Source organism: Cuculus canorus, chromosome 1, assembly GCF_017976375.1.
Source record: "Cuculus canorus isolate bCucCan1 chromosome 1, bCucCan1.pri, whole genome shotgun sequence".
NCBI lineage: Eukaryota > Metazoa > Chordata > Aves > Cuculiformes > Cuculidae > Cuculus > Cuculus canorus.
This window is the reverse complement of record NC_071401.1, coordinates 116,478,930-116,492,933: the sequence shown is the minus strand read 5'-3', so window position 1 is coordinate 116,492,933 and position 14,004 is coordinate 116,478,930.

Sequence of the window (14,004 nt, the reverse complement as noted above, 5' to 3'; positions counted from 1 at the left end):
CTGTTGGTTTTGAAGAAGAAATTCATAGTGTGCAGTTCCCTTTCTTTGCAGTGGAAATAATGTAGCTTTTCTTACCTAACAGACGCGTTTGGACAATTGGATTGAATGCTGAGATGCCACATGATGTGGCACCTCAGAGAAATCATTACAAATAATTTAAAAAGCCTGAAGATACATTATTCCTAACCGAGAAATAAGCAATTATTTAAAAAATATTAGGGCCTATCAGTTCAATGCCGTATAAAAATTCTGTACCTTTCCCTGTTAGAGGCATACTCGGAAGATATTTTTCATAAGGTTTTTGCAATAATGTCCATTAAAGAGCAAATGTGCTCTTTTCTGGCAGGCATGAGCAGCCAAGATAATCACACAAATTCATTCACTCTCCTTACTACCTACTTTGGGGTGCAACATTTAGCCAAGGGTACATCAAGAACATTTGGTCATTTGCAGTTTCCCATATCAAATGGGCTACCAATGACAAAGGAGCTATTGACTTCTAGCATCGGGATTCAAAAATATTTCCTTTCTCATTGAGTTAACTTGAACAGATAAACCATTGTTTAGTGAAATGTTGTCAAGACAGATGCAATTTTACCTCTCAACATAAGGGCAAAGTCCAATTTAAATCTCTTACTCCCTTGATATTTTCTACGTCCATATCTAGACTGATGGGTAAAAAGATGACCTTAAGGATCATAATAAATAAGCTGTCCTTCATGTATGTTTGCTGGTTTGGGGTTTCTTTTGATTGAGTTTTTTGGGTTTTTTTTAGTGGGGCTTTTCTGTTTGAGGAGTATATTTTGAGGACCGGAGTATTACGAAGCTTTTAAAACAAAAAATTGAAGTAATCATCTTGCTTGCAGCTGGGGTATTGATAAGAGGGAGAGCCACAGGGATATTGAGGGCTTGTGCTGGACATGAGATATATACTGTGTCTTTCTCCTGTAGTTCCTTGGCCATTGTAGCATTGATAGCACACTGTGTCTATCTAGTTGTGTACAACCTTCTCTGATATCCCCAAGGCACATTCAAGGCACAGATTTAGTACAGACAAAGAGGTAACTGCCACTGTATTTAGACCTGAACTGGGCTTCATCTTACGAGGGTGGCAGGGGCAAGGACATGCTACAGTGAGCTTGTTATCTGCCTGAAAGGAGAGTTGCCACACTGATGGAAAACTGCCTATAATGGTGTTGTTACTCTGAGAGAGGCAATGTGTCCTGATCTAGGACTTGGACGTGCTCATTGATGAGAAGCTCTATATGATCCGGCAATGTGTGCTCGCAGCCAAAAGACCAACCATAGCCTGGCCTTCGTTAAAAGAAATGTGGCCAGGAGGTCGAGGGAGGTGATTCTGCCCCTCTGCTCCCCTGTTGTGAGAACTCACCTGTGGTGTTGTGTCCAGTTCAGTCTCAACATAAGAAGCATATGGAACTGTTGGAATGGGTCCAGAGGAGGCCTACAAAGATGATCAGAGGAACGGAGCACCTCTGCTATGAGGACAGGCTGAGAAAGTTTGGGTTATTCAGGCTGGAGAACAGAAGCGTCTGAGGAGACCTTATAGCAGCCTCCCAGTACCTGAAGGGAGTGTACAAGAAAGCTGGGGAAGGACATCTAAGAAAGGCTTGTAGTGATATGTTGAAGGGGAATGGCTTTAAATTGGAGAGCGGAAGATTTAGATTAGACCTTAGGAAGAAATTCTTCACTATGAGAGTGGTGAGACACTGGCACAGTTTGCCCAGGGAAGCTGTGGATGCCCCATCCCTGGAGGTGTTCAAGGCCAGGTTGGATGGGGCCTTGGGCAGCCTGATCTAGTGGGACGTGTCCCTGCCTATGGCAGGGGGGTTTGGAAGGTTGTTGACCTTTTAGGTCTCTTCCAACTCAAATCATCCTATGAATCTATGATCTAATAGGCTTCTCAACAGCACTGCAGTCATTATCAGAGGAGCATAAGCCCTGATGTTTAAAGGTGACTGAGACTTCTGCCACACCATCCTTCCAGTGGATAATGTTTTCATTTCAGAGATTTCCTATTGAAATACACTTGTACGGCAAGTCCTCCTTTTTTTGACAGAAGGAAGAAGTAAGGCAAACTCCAGAATGTGTTTTTTATTGATTAGGAACAGCCTCAGCTCTTTTCTCATCATCTGGACTCTTAACACAGATCCTCTGTTTTTTTCTCGGGATTTCTTCAGTTACTCAAAGGATTTTTTCAGACATCAAGCTCCCCTTGGGAAAAAAAAAGACATCACGGTGTCTAAAGGAGTCTAATGAGAGATCCTGTAGGCCATTTCTCTTTACTTCTTGTCCTTTTCCCTTGTTTGTTTTTTTTTATTATTATTATTTTTAGTTTTTTGGTTTAGGATTTGGGGCGTTTGGTTTTTCTTTTGGGTTGGGTTTTTTTTTTATCAGAGTTTATTTGCTCTTTTCTATTTTCCACTACTCCACTCTCCCATCCCCAATCTCATTTGTTTTTAAATGATTAAATGATTATCAAATGGGCAGAGATTTTTTTCTGCACTTTTGTTGCCATGGCAACTGGAAGTGAGGCCCAGGGAAGGAACAGAATTTGAGCATCAGAAATAAAATTGAATCAAACTACTTTTGCTACTAGAGAACTTTGCCCACAATTCACTTTTCTCCAATGAATTTATTTTTATGCAAAGGAAAACAAACCCTTGTGGGGAACAAAGGGGGCAAAAGAAAACTTTTGTCTTCTTTACTGAACCTGTGTACTCAAGAATTGTTGAAGTTTTTTTAAGGTACAATTTTTGGACCATTTTTATACTTTTTATTTGATCAGCCTCCTGTGTCCCTTTTCGTTTGGTGTTTGGAGGGGGCTTTCAGCACTCTCAGCTTAGTGTATTGTACTGGTAAATTCAAAACTACAGTCCTGGGCTATGACTTTTTATGCAAGCTAAGCCTATGGCTCCAGTTATTGTTTACTCATAAAAGAGGGGATCTGGAGGAGGAGAAGTCAGAAGAGAAGCACGGTGAAAGATTCCTTACTGCTTCCTATTACTTTCTGTAGTGATTCTTTCTCTCCCTCCCTCACCTAGACTAGTTTCCTGTTACATCTAGTTTGGAGATGGAAAAAGAAGCCATGGAATGATTTTCTTCAGAGGACTTGTCCCTTGGCTTTATCAACCCTGAAAGACCATTACTCCTTTTTAGAGATGTATTTATTGTCACTGTATTCATACACTGTACAGAACCTGATCTCCTGCCCATCATTCCCCACAGCCTCTCCCCAGGTGTGACTTTTGTAACTAGAAAAGATTCAAGGCTTCAGCAGGAGTAGGTTTGTAGGACTCAGAGAAGGTATCTTAATTATATCTTGAAGGTTCAATGCCTTTGTCGGTAGACATAAAACTTTCTACGAGGTGACTAGGAGGGAGATGACAACATTATAGAGCAATTTGTTTATTCTCCAACATAATCCTTAATTTTAGGTTTTGCTTTGTTTTTAAATGCACTCAATTACTAGAAAAGACTTACCACTTTAATATTGATAGGTAATGTAATCACTTGTTAGCTTTTATATTGTCAAGTCTCAAGTCATATTTCTAAATAGTTCGGAAATGGGAAGCTTTAATTCCAGGAAAATGGGGAGGGGTAAATTTTTATAATAAAAAAATAATGATTTAGGGGTGTTTGTGTGGAGCATTTGGATGTTGGGTTTTTTTTTCCCCTCTTATTATTGGAATGTGATTAGCTCTCTCCTCCCCCCCACCCTCCCTTATTTTTCACTGCTAATAATTATTCTGATGCATTCTAGGTAGAAATGACTGCATGGACAAAAGTTTTAGTAGAAGACAAAGAAAGATTAGGTCTTGATTAAATGGAAATACGGATGGAAATTCAGGACTGGACAATTATTTCCCCATTCACTTAGTCTGGGTAACATCTTTGTCAGGCGCACAGCATTGGAATAGTCGTGATGGGAACTAAATTAGCTGCTTACTCTTTCCAGCACAAGAAATTGACATGTTGAACATTACCCAAGGGAATGGGATGGTTTTTAAGATTTAGGATCTGGCAGTTAATGTGATTTTTGAAGTACCTAATTGATAGGAGTGAGAGATCATAATATTTCTCTTCCCATGGAAACCTTATTTTTCTTTTTGCAGCCCTGATTCTCTAACAGACCAAACACTGAAAAAATGTTGAAGTTAAGGCAAAGGTAAACAGACATGTTATTGTTACTAGTCATTAAGTCATTCAAGCTTGTTTGAAAATTACCAGACTCTTCCCAGCTGCAATATTGAACTCCAAGCAGTAGGCATTATTTACCCGTATCAGGGAAACATTCTCAAATTACTGTTTCTGGGCAGATGTCTCATTCTAGGAGCCACTGATGCTCCTTTTTGGATGTCAGACTATGGGAGAAAATCCTGTCTGGACAGGTCCCTTAATCCCAGCTTTTCCTAACCAGTTTTTCATTTCCTGAGATGAACTTGTAAGTTTTTCTTTCTAACATTCAGGACAGAGGGGTTATACCTTAGCAGGACACTTGACTTTGGCTGCTATTTTGCTTTGTGTCTTCCAATAGTTAGTTATTTCTTTTGTCTCTGTGAGTCATATTATTGCCTTGCTGGGACAGTTATAGCTAGATTCATCAGAAGTATCGTTTTTATTCTTTATTAAAAAAAAAAAAAAAAGGTTTTTTTTTTAAAATAGGTGTGGTTAAAGACAAAAAGGATTGTTTCCTGTCTTTTGCTTATACCTGAAAGCCTCAATGGCAATTATTTTGGTTAATGTGGTTTCCCTGAAATGTGGGTGAGTTTCTGTTCAGCTCTGTATGTCTGCACTTTTCCCACATTACTGATAGCTCATTGCTCTATTATTAATAGCAACTGTCATGCAAGAGACCAAAAAGCATCTGTAATGTATTTTGGTGAGCTCTCTTTGTGGCTGCATTGAGCTTTGAAACAGTTGCATACTTATTTCTGGAAGAAATGAGCAGTCTCGTAAAAGAGCAAAGTAATAAGGAAATAGGCCCAAGTACTCAAGCCGTCTCTTTCACATACTTGAGAATTTACTCTATTGTGGGTATTATTGTTTAAAACGCAATAGTATTCTCTTGCCTACGGTTTCTTCCATTTATTTTCTTGTCATGGGTTGACACTGATCTATGCAAAGTCTGATTGACTTTATGTGGATGTAGAAATAAAAAGCTGCTCCATAGCACTTTGGTCTGCTGCAGTGACCGGGTTGATATAACAATGGTTTAGATACTTGCAGACTGTCAGACCCTGAGCATACAGATGAATGTCTGATGTTCACTCTTGCCTAATTTCAGCTTTCATAGGCAAATGTGTGCCTCCATTCAAAATAGACACTATCTGGTGGATGTAGAAGGTCATGTGTCTTTGAGCTGTCTGGAATCTCTAAAATATTTCATAAGCATGGAGCCCTCTGTCTAGGAATTACCTATCTATCTATGTAACAGTCCCTAGGAGATTGGTGATCTTAATCATTGGCAGCAGGAACAGAAATGTCTCATTTTCCTCTTCCTTTCACTGTAGGATTGTCTTAAACTGCAGTTTGCTAAAGAAATTCACACTGAAAGCGTGTTGCCACAGGGCTTGACACACTAAATTTCAAAGAGTCACTCTGCTCTACATCTTTATTGCTTCTCTTTTTACAGGTCAAGACAGCTACAGAACACTGCCTGAAGTGACAGTGATGAATTATATAGTATTACTGTTAGTGTGAAATGGAGTGTCTATAATGTAATATGTGAGCATCTTAAAAACACGAACCAATTCACCAATGACAAATGTGGTAATGAACGTGTGGAATTAAAGTAACTAGCATCATGTGTAAGCAATCAATGATCTGCAACAATAAAGCTTTGTGATGTGAGTCTTTATATTCTCCATTGACTCACCTCTTGGATAATTACCCTGTCTTACCTCTCATCCAAAAACCTTGAGCTTCTTGATCTTTATTCTGCTGCTATATGCTCTGTGCTTGCCGGACTATTTATACATGGTACTCAATCTTTCTCAGCTGTCCTAAACAGCTCATACTTAGGAAAAGCCGAAGTTTTAGGTGTGCTGTGTCTCACTTATATAGCTGAAATTACTTTCTTCCTCTCTAAAGGCATAGGTTAGAAAGAACAGTTTCCATGTTGCGGAAAAAAATAGGTTTTCAGGTTTCAGGAGCTGGTTAAATGGCTCACAGAGCAATAGCATTTTTGTCTTTGAAAGAACTGATAATAAAGAGGGTGGTAAACTCCAAGAAGTGCTGAGGGTTGAGAACAGTCTCTTGCTTGAGAACAGTTTGGGAGCCTTGAGTCTTGTTTTTTCTAGCCAACAGTTCTCAATCTATTTATTTTGTTTTCTTGTACTTGAGTTGTTTTTTTCTTGTTGTTAAAAAAGAAAACAAAACTGCAAAACAGACTAAGGCCTGTGATCCACTTATCAATCATCTTTTCTCTGGCAGTGCCCAGTGTTTCATAAGAAGGACACAAAAGGTGTGTGTTGAATTGTATGCATATTTTTTTGCATTTGCTTTCTCATTCTTCCCCCATGACACAAATCTCAGTTAACTGTTGTGGGTCTGAATATTTTCTTCCTTGACTAAAGAATTAGAAAACTTATCACATTTTTTTCTGATGTAACTCTGGGTTGGGAAGAAAAAAATCACAGATAGTGTAGACGAAGGAAGAGTACTTTGAGTAAATGAGGATTAAAACTGAAAAATTTTTGGAAGAATATTTACATTTTTGCAAGAACATTTTTACGCAGCATACTTTTCTCCTCTCTTTAGTTCCCCTATTACTTCTCCTGAGATCCTGCCCTCCTTCTCTGCTTCAAGTGCCATCCTCTTCTCATTTATTCTATTATTTCATTGTCTAAACTTTTCCAATTTTTCTGTCTCAGCTATTTATCAATGGTGTCATAGTTACATCATGTACAACACCTGCACTGTACAAACTGGAGACTTGCAGTACTCAGAAAAGGCAGATACTCTGCAGAATTGTAGTGATGGATAAAAAGGAAGAGGATTAGGGCATTTTCTGTAAGCCCAAAGGCAACCAGCTCTTACTGTCATCTAGCCCATACCACTGTATTTTGTACTGTTGCTGCTAAGTCATTCTCTGTTTTAGGCAGAGCAGTTATAGGCACAACAATTTTTTTAAAAAGCAAATGTCACAATAGCCAAGTGTCCTAGAGAAATCATATTATTTGAAAAATAAGTTGTTCTTCTATGTGTTAGTAAGCACAGTGCTTTGGGGCAACTACATGAGCAGCAGTTGTTCATTCAGGGTTAGTTTGAGCCACAGGGATGTTTGCCACAGGCTGAAACTGCATCAGTTACAGCCCTGTTGTACGAATTACGTGTGACAGTTACAGAGAAGGATTTGAGAACCAAAGTGGGGAGAGACCTGCGACAAAACCAGCCCTGAACAAACTGCTTCAGACTCCTGACAGCGTTCCTCATTGGAATGAGGAGTTTACAGCTGAAAATGGACACTAGAGAGAGAAACTGAAAAAAAGAGGAGGCTTTTATTGCAGAGCTAGGGAAGGATGGTGGAAATGAAAGGTCACTCAGTCCTATGCAGAATAATGAAAGCTGGCACTTCCCAGTCACAGCCCATTCTCTCCTGGTTGCTCAGTGACCTGAAAATAATATAGATCCACAGTCTTTTCTCTCCTACCAGTGTGGTCAGTGACCTTACAACAACATCCTGTAGTACATTAAAAGAAGCCTATTAAAAAAAACATTACCGGTCCCACCCCCTGAAATTAAAGCAGGATTGGAAAGAGTCATAAATAGAGGCTCTTACGAAGTAAATTAGCCATCTTGGTATTTGGATGAGAAGGCAGGAAATGATGAGTGAAATATCAATCTATCAGAGGTATAAGCTAAATGAGATACTGAAGTGACAGAATTAATGTAGTTGGTTACATTTAGGATTAACATTTCCTCCCTTCGATACATTTTTTTTCTTTTAGGGGCCCTCTGGATAAAAATCCAAACAATTCTCTGTTTTTCATAGTGTTAGTTTCTCTGACAAAATTCTAACTCTCGGGGACAGTCTGGAGTCATTTACTGTTGACTGACTAATCTCTTGATGCTAACATGAAGGTCATTAAACAAACATTCTAGGGAAATGCTAAGACTTTATATGAAAAAGTATCCAGGTATGTGTCTGGAGGAGGATTGAAATTGTTAGATTTTGAACTAACTTAGGCTTATATCTTCTGAAATCCTATCTGTGTTAAGGGAAATTTAACTTCAGTACTAGAAAGCTGGACAAAGCAGATATATGGGAGGAGAATGTTCAGATGTATTCCTGGGGTTTGACTAAGACTGTATTTGTGTTTCAAAGCTTATCTGAATCTATCTGAGTGTGAAGTTAGGTATTTACAAGGTAATTTCAAATAAAAGGAAGAACTGATGAGTAACTGATTAATAATGATGTATGACATGCAATTTCAAGGGTAGCTTAATTGGACCTCCTCAATGAATAGAAAGTGATGTGCTGCTAAAATTCAGGCAAAGTGCTTTTGATTTCTTTTTTTTTCCTGTATGGATCTTTTTCTTCTGTTCCTCTTCATAGCATCATATATGGTTATTCATTATATCATTTACTTCCCAGATTAACTGTACTCAGCAATATCACCAGAATATCATGGCATCCTTCGGCAGAGAAGAAAGTGCTTCTATTAGGAAACTATTTTTTTGAAGCTGTGACAGGTTTCGGGAGAGGTGTTCTAATAGTGGGGCCTTTCCAGCAGAGAACTATGTGATAAGAAAAGACAGACCAAAGAAATAGGGTTGTCTTTTATAGGAAAGTTCACTTGGAAACCTGCAATTTTCTTCTAGACTAATCCCTGAATAAAATGAACAGTTGACTGCGCTTTCCATTCTTTTCTTGAATTTTTAAGATTCTAGGAAGTCTTACTGTTTCCCCCCTCTCACATTTAACTGGTATAGTTGTATTAAACCGGGGGGGTCTACTTTCCTCATAGAATTGTTAGGATAGTTGAAAATTATCAAAGACACTATGGTTTACTTAATCAGAAGTATTCTATCTCAGGTACAAAAATCGTCTTTTTACTGGAGTGTCTACATCCATTAAATTTCATTCTGGCTTTTGTATGTATTTAAGGTTGCTAAAGCTTTGCACTGTTTGCACTCTCACAAGACATACTGAACTGTGTTGCTGTACATTAACAGTAGGAATACATTTCCAGCGTTATTTCAGAAATGTAAAATAGAAAGTTCCTGGAGTCTGGGCAAAGCAATCACTCAGTTCAGACTGGACTTGTTCTGTTTTAGGATCAAACACCAGAGTGAACATATCTCTGTGTGCGCTTGGGATGTGGTTTTGAGATTATTGCAGTTATGGGTCAAGAAGCACAGTTTTCTCCTATCGGAAGTGTGCACAGAGCAAGCATGAAATTGTAATGGTTACTTTGCCCCTCAGCGTGGGGAACATCAGAGAAGTATGCAATGCTAGAAATCACATTTTGAACCTCTCAGCCTGAGCTCAGTCTCATCAGCAGTGAGAAGTTATGTGTTCCACAGTACAGAAGTTACTGAAATAATTTATGCTGGCAAATGGGCACTGCAGAAATAATAGTGATTAAAAAAGAGAAGCCGTTGATCTGGCTTTTCACTAACCGTTCCAAGTGCTGATAAATCTAATTATAATCCTGAAGCATATGCAGAAGGAAAAAAATATGTCAGCTTGTTTTGTTTATTTTTGGAGAAGAGTTAAACTCTGAAATCCTATGCCATAATTGTAGAGAATGTCATTCTGTTTGAGAAGACTGAAAACTGAGGGACATATAACTTTGCTGCACACTAGTATCAAAAAACTATTAAAAAAGAAAGGAGTGAGAAGGTTGAGGGGATTGGAGGCATTGCTTTACAACATAAAATTAAGGTAAGTAGGTGCAGTTTGTTTAAGTAATGCCATATTTGCAGATAGGGAGGTCTACAGACATTGGGAGAGTGTACCTGTGAAGCAGAAAATTACTTGGCATAATAAGAGGAGTCATGAAGTGAACTCAAGTGGAAGCTTAGGTGGTATGTTCCAAAGAAGCATCCTAACATCGAGATTTATGAGTCTAATAAAATCCCATTGGATTTTATTGATTGGAATTCTATCATTTGAAATTTAAAATTAGATTTGAAGAGAAGTATTAAACATACAGTACGCTTTTGTGGAAAAAGAAAACACATGATGTCTCTTCTGCACATAGATTATGCAATTCTGTGAATCTCAGGATGTATTCCTATCAGAAACTGAGAGATAAGCATATTTGAACCTTGCCAAGACTTGGGCTCAAATGGGAGACCATTAGCAATGCTGTGGGAAACAGAGCTCCTTTCTCAGAAGCAGCAGGTGGAAGCAGCTTCCCAAAATAGTGTTTAATAGTGGGGAACAGAAGAACCATCACAGTCCTACCCACCATCTTGGGTAAGAACATAGTATCATCATATTTGGTGGGATTTGGCATGTTGTTCCCCCCCCCAAAAAAAAATTCTTCCTGAATTTTGTTGAAAAAATAAGTACTTTTCTTCTTTCCCATCTACTTTCTTTCCCTCAATCTTTGCATTGCATGAGGGACAAAAGGGAAACAAAACATTTTGTTAAAGCTGCTTGTTCCTTACAATATACATGGGTAAACAAGGATTAGGGATCTTCCATTATTTTTTCTTCTCCTTGCAAGGGCAGTATTTCATATTTGTAATCCAAGAAGGACAGGCAAATTAGGAAAAAAACCAAAACAAAACAAACAAAAAAAAAACCCCAAAAAACCCCAAACACATTTTAGCTGCATGTGTTTCTCTAAGAAACTAGAAACTTTCTTAAAGTTCTGCAGTTGTAAAAAATTCGGCCTTATCCTGAAAGCAAGGAGAATTTTTCTAAGGCAGTCATTGGCAGCAAAAGTTAAAGCCTAATTATTTTAGGCAGGCAAAATGTGTTCAGTGTATTTCAGCCAGGACAGAGCTATATTGGCTCTCTTCATTTGCCTATGCTCTGGCGTTGCTGCCTCTGCTGCATCACAGGCTTGCAAGGGCTCTGACCTCAGAAGAACTGCCAGCAGGAGCAATGGAGATCCACATAGACATTTTGGGTTTGGCCACGACGATGGATACGCTTGCTGAGCAGTATGAGTCCAATTTAGACAAGGCAGCTGCAGAAGGAAAGTAAATTGTACAAAATACCAGTGGGTATCCTGTAATAGGCATCCGTATTCCCAATCTAAATATTCTGGCTGGAATTTTTCTGATCAAATGTAGGGGTGGAGGATACACCGGGCATGTCTCAGCCTGTGGTTTACTTGTGCCATTAACTACAACTTTTACTGCATGAGCTAAACCCGATGCAGACACTGAGAACATGGCCTTAAAATAATCCTGTTTTAATAACGTTCCCATTTTGAGGCTGTCTGGGAAAGGTGTAATCAGCAGTCACACTATGTAGTCTCTTGACCCTTTAGGAACTCCTGCTAAGCTTTGATCCTGGTAGCTGTTAATGTACTGCTCAGTGCGTGAGAGCAGCTAAAAGACCTAGACTGTTTCCTCTTTTCACTGGTTTGGAAATAATTTTATCCCTTTCTTTTGAATTCTACTGAACACGGGCACCCTAAAACATTTGAAGAACTTTCTGTGAACTTGTCCCACTGAGGTCTAGTTTTGGCGAACGTAAATTACTGGGTAAAATCATACCTCTTCTTTCCGAGCTTTTGGTGATTGTGAGTACTTCACTTGTCAGAGAAGAAATTCTGCAAAGCTTGGATGGATTTTTTAAATTTCGTCAGAGGTATAATGTCACTGGTTAACCAGCTATTCCTAAAATGGAACAAGAATGTTATGGCTTGCAGTATTAATAGTTCCATAAGAGAAAGTGATCTAGCAATTAGTGATTTCTTCATGGCTTTGCTGCTCTCCTCTAGCCAAATATTTCTGTGACAGATGCATTGTAGCAAAACCATGCCCACTCCTTTAATCCTTCCCCAAAAAGCAGTAAGATACCTTTTGTTATAAGATGGTAATTGTGGGAATAGGTTCCACATGCAAAGCATTGTATTACAGATGTATTTTCCTTACATGTCTTTTTATTGATTTTTTATACCAGTGACTATATTTACTGAATAATGTAATTCCTCCCATGGCAGAAACAGCCTGGAGTTTTGCCTTACCTTCAGAAATGTCTTACACCCCAAAAAGAAGTGTGCAAAACATGTTATGTGGCTATGTATTTGCAGTGGCTTTTTTTTTTTTTTTTTGTAAAAATCCTGATCAGGTAAATCCTGATCATCGATCAAGATGTGCTGAAGTCTCCTTTTTATTCTCCCTCAGCTTTTGGACATATTGCATTAACAGGTTTGTTTTTCTCCTAATTCACACATTTTGTACATGTGTGTGTGGGTGTGAGTGTGAGAAAGAAAATGCAAACCACGCGGCAGACATTAGTCACTTTGTGTCGTAGCGCACTGGAAGATACCCAAGTTCTAGGTTGTAAAGATGTGCTGTACTCCATAGATTGGGGTTCTGTGTGGCTCAGTATTGCAGCTGCTGTTTTCATAGCTGAGGCACTATTTCAGTTCTGTCCATCTTTTCTCCTTTTTGCTCTGAGTATGTACTTCTATACGTGAAAGCAGAGAGCACCTTTGCTGCAACAGGCAAAGCCTTCAAGGCCACAGACAGAAATCCTGCACTATGGTATCAGCATTTTAGCCAGCGTGCTCTTAATTCACTGGGCATGGGGAGCAAAAAGGAGAGGAATTGAGTAGAATTAAGGTCACACAGACAGGTCACACACATAAACACTTCCACGCAGAGAATGCAGGGGGATAAAGCAACAAAGAGATTAGGATTCTAGCCCTCTGTTGTAAACAGAATTGCTTCTGAACATTAACACCGCAGAAAAGTGAAACTTTGCAGAGGATGTATCCTCTCCATGTTCTCAATTCAGATGGAATGTGTCATGCATTTCCGCAGCTGGATGGCTGACCCACTTGCAGCCCTCTGTGCAACTCAACTACTCTTGTAAGTCTCTCTGTTAGCCAGCACTTTAGGTACACTGTAGTTGACTCCTTGCCTCAAAAGCAGATATTGCAAAACCCCTGTGGCTAGCATCTGCAGCAAATGGAGTGCTTATCCTGGGATAAATATACAGATGGATACAGATCACTCAGTCATTCTTACAAATTGCATTTTACATCTTTGTGTGGTGTGTACATCTGTGGATTGTTGGTAAGACTCCTGTATGCCATGTAAGAATGTCACTAAGCTCATAAAATTCCGTTTCCTATGCAACCCTTCTTTGCACATACATTGCTTAGGAGAGAAAGAGAGCAAGGGCACATATGAGAGTGAGAGGTGAAACAAATTCTGTTGAATTGTGTTTAGGATTTTCTCATTAAGTGAGACAAGAATGAATGAGTTTAACTGTATTATCAAGATCTTCATCCTGTATGCAGAATTGGTGTGAGTAAAATGTTACACTGGCAATACTTTACCAAATTTTACACCACTTACCTCTGTGTTTGCTTCTGTATGCATCTCTCACTGAAGCATTATGACTGTGTGTTTCGGTAATAATGGCTGTCTGAGATTCTCAACATTGAGGATAATTCATCACATTGAAACAGCATGTACTGTGATATATACTGTTTGAAACAACAGAAAGATTGTTCCTACCCAAAAAATGCTATATGTGTGTTATACGTGTTTTGCTTCACAATAACATCATCGCTCAACTGGCAGTAGATAGCAAATGTTAGAAGTACATAGATATAAATCACAATCTAGTTATCTATGGGTGACTCAGGGATCAAAAAACTTGGGATATTGGGGGTGACATTAACAATTTTAGAGGACTTATCTTGGCCAACTTTGTTCTACATGTTTTAAATACTTGCCTGGTGATGTTAACTCGAGAGCATTGCCAGGGTGGAGTTGGGAGCTTGCCATTAAACATTGATTTTCCCAGTATCTCACAATTACAGCAACATCTGCGCTAAA